Here is a 10,004-nt window from a genome sequence, read left to right as displayed (position 1 = left end):
TTTTTAGTTTACTCGAAATGATCCTCCATGGACTTGGGTCGTTCTTGTATTCATATACTCAATTGATATGTGCTAAACTAACATTTCAGTATTCTTGTTATTCACGATAACTGTCTCATCTGTAGACATTCAATGTTGAATTTGCTCCATGACAGGATAACATTGAAAGTATTTTCTTTATAATCGTGTTCGTTGTAACGGGAGTGTCCTGTGTAAGACCACCTGAAGACTTCGGAATATAATGAACCATAACAAGTCAACTTAGATGGGATTTTATGAAGTTGTAACTCTCCAATAATATAACAGAGCACAACAGGCACACGCATGCGCGCGCGCACACATACACACACACCTCCAAGCAAAGTGTTTGATAAACTTGAAAGTATTTTCCCATTATTATACAGAAATGTTGATAAAAATACTCAACGAAGCAACTTGTTTCTCCCAAGGGCTCTTCTTCTGTACTAAGCCTGCAACAAAAAAGCAACAACAAACTCGAGTACATAATAATGCAGTTACAACTATTATTTACAACCGAGTGATTTCAACGTGTGACTAGATTATTTCCCATCCAGTCCCCCGTCCTATTCCACGCAAAACAACAACAACAACAATAGAACCAATGAGGAAAAGGGTACAAAACATCAAACAGATAAAATATATGACACTGTATTATTCAGTTATTCACTGTGCTTAGTATGCTTTAAGATCGTTAACCACTTACTCAACTTGACACTGCACTCCCTTTTTTTCACGTTTGATATCATACATTATGTACATCCCTGACCTTTTCCTCCTCCTCCTCTTCTTCTTCTTCTTCTGATTTGAAGAGGTACATCATCAAGTATGTTATAATCATCGCTACTCTTCAAACCTTCAAACAACAAACAACATTCCTATCTACAGTATTTAAATTTTATTTACAAAGCCTTACAAGTCAGTCCTGTAAGTCAGTGGACAAGCATACGTGATGTCATATCAAGGAGCGATGTCTGTAGTAGCTCCTTGGTCATATAAACTAATCAATGTGGTAGTATTAAAGGGATCATGCTCTTCTGGTATATCGGGCGAGGTGGTCAGAAGAAAAGATCATTCATCCAATAACCATCTTGTCGTTGTCAGATTACCGCCTCTGAATCTACACATCCTTCATATTCGAACAACAAAACAAAACATAAAAGCTATGTGGAGTTTGTTAGAATATCAAGTGAAATCAAGACTCTGTTACGAAAATTTAAACATAATATAAGAATATAAAGTGTACTTCAAAACATTTGTTTAGAAATCGAAGGGTGCATCACACGAAAAACAAAAACAGCAACAACAAAACAAAAGAAGCCTTTATTATAGCAAGCACCTTTGGATCATAAGATAAACACGATAAAGTTGAGGGTGTTTACTTGAAAAGTTAAAAACTTAACATTCTTGGACTACCATAATTGTACTATGTGTATATATTATATTCTTTTATCAACTTTGATCGTTACCCTTTTACTAAAGTTAACATTGTAATAACGTGCATATTAGTCCTTGTAGGTCTCATTTGTTTTTATGTCTTCGCAACGAAGTGACATGATAGGCGTTATGTATTCGAGTTGTCTGTCCTTCGAGTCCCCCTTCCCTCCCTAGTCAATTTTTTAGACAAGTTACCGAAAAAAAAAACGCGGCTCGATGGTTCAAACAATGGCTTTAACCTATATTTTTAATATGCAATTATTGGTTGACAATGATTCTCTCGGGATTTTTAGGACATGAGATCAAACGTCAAGGTCAAAGGTCAGGTCAAAATTCTACAATCATTATGTACAGCTGAAATTACGCTATTTTCTCCATACTCTAGATATGACTCACCATATACACAATATCTGGCATACACATACATTGCCGAACAATGATTCTGCGTTGAAAAATGAGTAAAAAGCTTTGAAGTTCAGGTGAAAATTTCTAAAATGTCACTTTCTTTTTCTATCCATGTATCGACGTATATAAGTTTATGAACATATTACTTTAATATCAAAACATTGTGATTTGGCAAAGTTGCGAACCATTGAGTCACATTGCAAGGGTCAAAGGTCTGTCCAATCATTAAACGTGAAACAGTGATCAGTATTGTAACAATGTCAAGATGTAAACTTTATTGGGAAAATAATAAGAAACATCGGAGGCATATCAGTATAAGCATAGCAAGCAATATACATGTACATCTTTACTCTACTACATCCACGCACAAAGCCTTAAAAGTCGAATTTAAAAAGTATGTACAGTCCTGGTTGAGGTGATAATTTAGTTTTTAACATTTTGCGAGATATTCAGAAACCACTGTATGATATGTCAAAGAGCATGCAATTCTACGGGGTATCAAAAGTTTATTTGATGAAAATCGGTTTTGAAATGGCTAAGATATCCAAAAACAAGGTGAAAAAAGAGATCCTAATAACAGGCGTGGCCTGTCGCCTTTTATTTTAACACATTGACACCTCTGAATTTTGCTATGCATCCTTAATTATCTGAAGCAATCGGAATCTGTGTGTAATTCATCAGAATATTAAGTGATTTTCTTGAGGACTTCTGATATATTCCTCCAACCAAGATCGACATTTGTAAGCAGCGAAAACAAGGCTTTCATCGAAAGAGAAGTTTGGAATATGCTTTATTGGAATGCAAAGAAGAGTAAGAGATGCTACACAGAATGATACCACATTGGTGGCATGTGAGTGTATCTTTTTGGACTATAGACTGCAGGCAGCTATATTGGTTATATTGATTATGTACGATTCCATACCATGACTACACGGACTGTGATATACATGCACATCACACGAACAATAGTTTCATCACAATCAGACATTAAAAAAAATACACTTTACACTTGCCCTTTACATCACTTTTTTAAAGTGGCCAATGATACTGGCAACTGAACGACACAGGCATACCTACTGTTTATCGGACATTCCGAAATCACCTAATGCTCTAGGCATGACTACTGTAAATGATTCGTTTTGACCTTCTCAGGTACGCATTGAAAGAAACTTCCTTTTGTGTACCACTGACAACATCATAAAAACAAAAGAAATAAAACCCCACGTTCTTATAACTTGATCACATAAGCTTTTACCGAGTTAGGTTTCCTCGATTTCTTATATGATTATAAAACGTACAAAAAATTACTGTAAAGTGAGAAAAAAAAACAATGGAGGGATAATAAACTCCTGAAAATCTTTTCTTTTTCTTCAGTATATATATATATATATATATATATATATATATATGAAGGGTTTGTTTGCAAAAACCGATAAGTCCATTTTTGAAGATTTTGAAGTACGATCTCTGTCATGAAGTACAAAATAATACCTTTTAAATGATATATTGGTCACTACATAAAAAGGTATATTTTTTAAGTTATGGTCAAAAGAAGCAAAAATTTTCTTATTATTCTCTTTATTTTTCTTGACCTTTAATCGCAAATATCTCCATTTGGCAAATATGGACTTATCGGTTTTTGCAAACAAACTCTTCATATATATATATATATATATATATATATATATATATATATAATTTTTTTTTTTGTGGGGGGTAGGGGCAAAACTATGGAACTCTAGAAAATCCTAGATATTTTGAAGACAAAAGATTAAACAACTGTACATTCAATAGGTTTTCGACGGGATTTGATTGCGCAATGGCGATTTTAAGCATTCAAATTCGATTCGGAGCAATGTAACACTTCGAGAAATCAAATAATAAAGTGTTATGGTATTCTAGTCGTATCACCTGATCAATAACATAAGCACGTCTTATAATGCATTGGTTATACTTTAAGACAAGTGAACGTGCACATCATTTATTGCTACAGATTTTATAAAATCACATCCTTGCATCTTTATGTTCACTCCAAGTAACAACAAATGCCAAATTGCTTTGGTTTGAATACCAGGACAATAAGTTGTGATGTGTCTTCCTACAGTGTTCTTAATAATACAGGCAGTGTATGAAAATTAGTCTACACAGTTGATTTTTTTTTTTAAATCTCAGAGTGAGGGCTATTGATTTATGATGGCGAACTCATGTTAAGGGAAAAAGTCGTTTATTTCGTGGGGGTCCAGGTACTCTCAGAACATGAAAGAGGTATGTCTAGAAAAAGTCACTGTTATACTATGGCTATTCCAACCAACACCTTTTTTTTTTTTTTCTGGACTAATGGAGTAGTCCTCCTCAGGTGTTCTGTTTTCACACCGTATATACCATTGTTTCTTTTGAAGGTGTTCCTTTTGAAGTTTTATAATGCAACTGAATGAATTTGATTTTGTAATGCATTTTGTAAACACGATATTATCTTCTCTTCTTTCGATATACTAGTAGTCTGCGTTCTCTTGAGGCATCGATCTTTTTTTACTGCGTATTCTATACATGATCTCATGGTGTAGATATTCCGATCCGCTGGAACGCAGGTAGACACTGTATCACTTTCGAAGACGCTTGTATGTAACATTGGGCTAATAGTCTATGTGGGTTTTGGCCATTGGTGTATGCATCAATATGATGTATGTTTTGTCTCTCCCTCTCCCTCCCCCCCCCCCCCCTCTCTCTCTCTCTTTCTCTCTTTCTCTTCTCCCCATTTTTGTTCCCCATTTGTGACCCTGCACCTCAAAACAAACAAAAAGTCGCCAGACATGAATTTTTAGTTAAGACCATATTCTGAAAGAGCAGACTTTAAGTTTAAAATGATGTATAACTCAAATCAAATGGACTCTCCTAATCTAAATATTGGAAAGAAAGCACAAACTCAGGAAAAGTGTGAACTGAGAAAAGAGGCTCTGAAGTACAGTGTCTATTCAAGCGCTTAATCTTTACCAAACCATGCTGGCTGTGCGATGAATGGGACACAAAAAAACATGAAGTAAACCACCAGAGTAACAACAATGAAGGGATTATCAGATTAAACTGTAATTAATCATGCCTCATTAACACATTCTGTGCATAATTAATGTCAATTTTCAAAGCAGTAGCACTATACTTTCAAAAGTTATTAGAGTTGAAAGTGAAGAATGTGGACAAGGTTTTTCAGAAATGAAAAAGGGATTCTAAAGACACACCTAATCACACTATTCTGCCAAAAATGTTTGCTAAAAGAACACACTTTCCTGCCCGTTTGATAATACGAAATTTTAGCATAAATGTAAAAGAAGACCCGCTCTTTCAGAAAATATGAAAAAAGTCAAGTTCGGCTAGGTTGACCCATTTCACTTATTTTCAGTCCTCATGCAAAATCACTGTGTGCTACTTTACGTTCGTTTTGAGGTGCACGGTCACAATTAGCAAGGCATGACACAATATTTTCTTACCGAGGTACAGGTGAACAGTTAATGCAGTTCATGATCGAATACATGATTACGTAATAAATTAAATGCGTCGATATTTCTGCGAAAGAATTTCGTGTATAATACATTAACAATGACAATGAAATTACTGATATCCAGAAAGCAACACTGTTTTTACAGCTTTCCTAAAAGAGTACATGAACTTTCAAATTCGAATTTCAGAAGGAAGGGAATTCCAAACATCAGGTCCGGTGTGTCTGACAGCTTTCAGAGCCATCACTGTTTTCGGATTATATAAATGAAACTCATCAGATTGTCTTGTGGGATAAAAAAAGTATGTCCTGGTTTAAGTGAAATAATGAGAAGAAAAAAGATGGCAACCGACCATATGTTAGCAAAACATAAAGAGTGAATTTTGCACACACACACACACACACAAAAATATATATATATATATATATATATATACACTCAACACAAAAAGTAAGTTCCCCCCTAGCATTTTTGGATGCATCTCAAAAAGTATTTTACCGATTTTCATAATTCAAACGGAAATGGATAAGGAATTTTATTACTCATAACATGAGTGGAACATCATTGCCACCAGATATCATTATTGGTGTGAAAAAAATGCTTTTTATGTCAAAATGCATGGGAACAAACGTTGCACTTTAGTGATTTGCAATGACTTTTACACAAATAATCAAAGAATCACTAATGATTCTGAACATTAAAGCACGGTTTATTGCATATTTTCTATCTCTTTCTTTTCATGAGCATACAGTGAAGTATTTGATTATTGATATGTCCACCATCCGCTTCAATGACCAGCCGGCATCTCTTCCTCATACCCTTAACTAAAGTTTGTACTTGGCGCTGCTCAATGTTGGTCCATGCTCTCTGCAAGATGCGCTGAAATTCTTGCAGTGAAGTGTCTTCTTTCACCTTCTTGCTCGCTTTCCGCTTAATGATATCCCAAAGATTCTCTACTGGACTACAGTCAGGAGATCTTGCAGGCCACTCCATACGTTCGATGCCATTTCCCTCAACAAACTAATCTGCAACTTGAGCGCATGACGCAAAATGGCCATAGGCACTTTAATGTGATCAACCCAAATAGGAATTACAAATCACATGGCTTCTAGGAACATTTTCATATTGAAAAGGCTATTGTTTAAAAGTATGCCTAAAATCTGTTTAATAGGGAAGCACATTGTACCTGTAGAAATTCCCGAAATTACATAGCTTAAAAAGGTAATTTGCTAACTTACATAGAAATGTATACAATATGCTTCATAAAGCCTGAAGTGCAACTTTTTTTCCCATGCATTTTGATACGAAATGCGTTTTTTTTTTTTTTTTTTACACCAGTAATGATATCTGATGGCAATGATATGCCATTCATGTTATGAGTAATGAAATTTCCCATCCATTTATTATTATGAAATTATGAAAATCCGTAAAATACTTTTTGAGATATATCCAAAAATATTAGGGGGAACTTACTTTTTTTTTTGCTGAGTGTATATGTGACCATGCATCACAAAACCAACAAAAAGTCGCCAGACATGAATTTTGCGTTACGGGCAGATTCTAAAAGAGCAGACTCTAAGCTTTAAAGTGATGTATAAATCAGTTCATATGGACTTTTCTAACCTATTTAAATATTGGAAAGAAAGCACGCACTCTTGAAAAGTGTGAACTGAGAAAAGAGGCTGTGAAGTGGAGGGTCTATTCAAGCGTTTAATCTTTACCAAAACGTGCTGGCTGTGCTGTGAATGGGACCAAAAAAAAAAAAAAAAGGATGTAAACCACCGTAGCAACAACAATGAACGGATTATCAGACTACGCTGACATTGGGCATGCTTTATTGACACATTCAGTTCATAATTAATACAAACCTTCAAGGAGGTAGCACTATTCTTTCAAAAGTTATTAGAGTTGAAATTGAAGGGTGTGCAAAGGATTTTCAAGAAATTAAAAGGGACCTCTACCTGATGTCACTACTCTACAAAAAGGGTGGTGCAAATACTGCTGAAAACACACTTTCCTTTTCATTTTATGGCCCCAAACTTAAGAATGATGAAGATAAAGAATAGTTCTTTCAGATTATATGACAAACTCCAAATTGACTTGGTTGACCAATTTTACCTTTTTGGAGTCCTCACATAGAATCAAGGGGTGCGACTTTTTGTTCGTTTTGTGATGCACGGTCACATATATAATGACATTCACCGTTAGTATTTTTAATTCTGCGAATAAAGGATCTGAATGGTCTCAATAACCTGAGTTGGTGCATATACGTAAAGCTTTCTTTTGTAGAAGTAATATACTATCAATGTGTCTTTTTGAAGTTGCCCATACAATGCTGCAATGTGAAATGTACGATGATATTAATGAATTACATAGCATAGATAAAAAATTCTGAGGGACATACAGCTGTAATACCTTAACTTACAAGTTTGTATGAAGTATAACAACATTACGAGACACTTTATAAGAGATATATTGCACATGAATGTTCCATTTCATATTTTGATTTATATATTCCGCGATATTTGATACTTTCTTTTTGTTCCAATAATATGCCATCCACCATAATATTTAATTGTTGCATATCACTTTTATGCTTCTTATTATGAAAATACATAAAATTTGTCATTTTTTTTTCAAATTGAGTGATAATCTATTACTCTTAAACCATGTAATACAGTATTGAGAGTTCTTAGGAGCGAATGAAAATCAGAATTGGAACAGAATACATTTGTGTCATTGGCAAGCGTAATATATTGCAGTGACTTAGATGAGTTTGAAATATCATTTACATACACTAGAAATAGTAGCGGTCCCAATATGGTTCCTCATGGGACTCCATATTGTATAGGTAATACTTCAGAGTTAACAGATTCATAGTACACATACTGCTTTCTATTCGACAAATAATCTTTGAACCAATCAAGTGGAATGCCACGAACTCCATAGTACTGCAATTTACGTATGAGGATAGTGTCGTCAAGAGTGTCGAATGCCTTGCTTAGGTCCATGAAAACACCGATGACATGTTTTTGTTCAGCTAAGGTAGTCGACACTCTATCGTATAATTGGGCTGGTGCCATATCTGTAGAATGAAATGTCTTGAAACCATACTGGTCTTGGTTAAGTATTATTGTGTCAAAAAAAAAAATCAAACAGTCTGTTATCAACAAGCCGTTCTATTACCTTAAAAATACTAGGAAGAATAGAGATAAAAGAGAGGAGTCATCTTTTTTGTGTAATTTTATTGGAATAACTTTTGTAATTTTACATGCGTTCGTACATTTATGTTGAGAGAGACAAGATACAAATACATTGTATGTACTACAGGTGTCATTATACTACCAACAAACTGTTTTAAAAGATACGTGCTCATTTCATCATGACCTATTGTATAACTTGATTTGAATGCACAATGTCAACAATCTCACTATAATCTGTTGGTTTGAAAAATATTGTATAACACTGCTGTTGCCATATCTGTAGAATGAAATGTCTTGAAACCATACTGGTCTTGGTTAAGTATATCATATTGTGTCAAAAAAATTAAACAGTCTGTTATCAACAAGCTTTTCTATTACCTTAAAAATACTAGGAAGAATAGATATACAAGAGAGGAGTTATATTTTAGTATATTGGAATAACTTTTGTAATCTCACTATAATCTGTTGGTTTGAAAAATAATGAATAACACTGCGAGAAATCAGTTTTTGTGGGATCTATTTTTGAAGCTTGACTTATTAACAAAATATTCATTAAAACAACATGCTACATCCCACGGGTTACAGAGCGTTTGTCCGTCACGCATAATTTGAAATGCTGACACGTTCTTTTGCTTACCAATAACATCATTAATAACTTTCCAAGTGGCTGACATATTTCCAGTAGCATTTTGAAAGGCTTCTGTATAATACATCCTAAGAGAAAGCCTTATAATTTGTGTCAATACATTTCTGTATAATTTATATCGATTAACATTATCATTATTAAGATACCATGAACTATATTTATATAGCATATATCTTTTCTTGATTGATTGGACAATTCCTTTTTATACCCATGGATTTTTAATTTTTCTATTACTTTTCCTTTTAATTGCGGGAAAATGTTTGTCAAAATAGGAAAGAAACATATTCCAGAACGCATCATAAACAATATTTGTTTCTGCGCAAACTAATACATCATCCCATGTTTCCGTGATTAAATCGTCGTTGAGTAATGATAATATTTTCTGATGTGAATTTGCGCTTCTTCTTACATTCTATTTGCTTGACATGGGAATATTGTGTTGCGTCACAGATGAAAAATATAGGTAAGTGATCAGATATATCACTATACAAAAGACCGGATTTCGAATAATTAGTATCAATATTAGTGAAAATGTTATATAATAACACATGATATACATTAAAGAAGTTGAAATACAACCTGACCATTCTTCCTCATTGTTTTAAGAATAAGTATACCATTCTCTGCAACATATTATTCATTTACAATTAAACTATTTCATATCTGAATTTAGTAACATTTCGGATTAATAAACCTTCCCTTTAAATGATCTTTCGGGATAAAGCACCCTCGGAATAACAAATCTCATTTCACTTTCTGATTAAACAACCTTTTGAATAACGAACCGTATTTCATTTTCCGATT

The sequence above is a fragment of the Diadema setosum genome, chromosome 12 (assembly GCF_964275005.1).
Source record: "Diadema setosum chromosome 12, eeDiaSeto1, whole genome shotgun sequence".
NCBI classification, from domain to species: domain Eukaryota; kingdom Metazoa; phylum Echinodermata; class Echinoidea; order Diadematoida; family Diadematidae; genus Diadema; species Diadema setosum.
The sequence above is the reverse complement of the archived record's forward strand: the minus strand, read 5'-3'. Positions refer to the sequence as shown.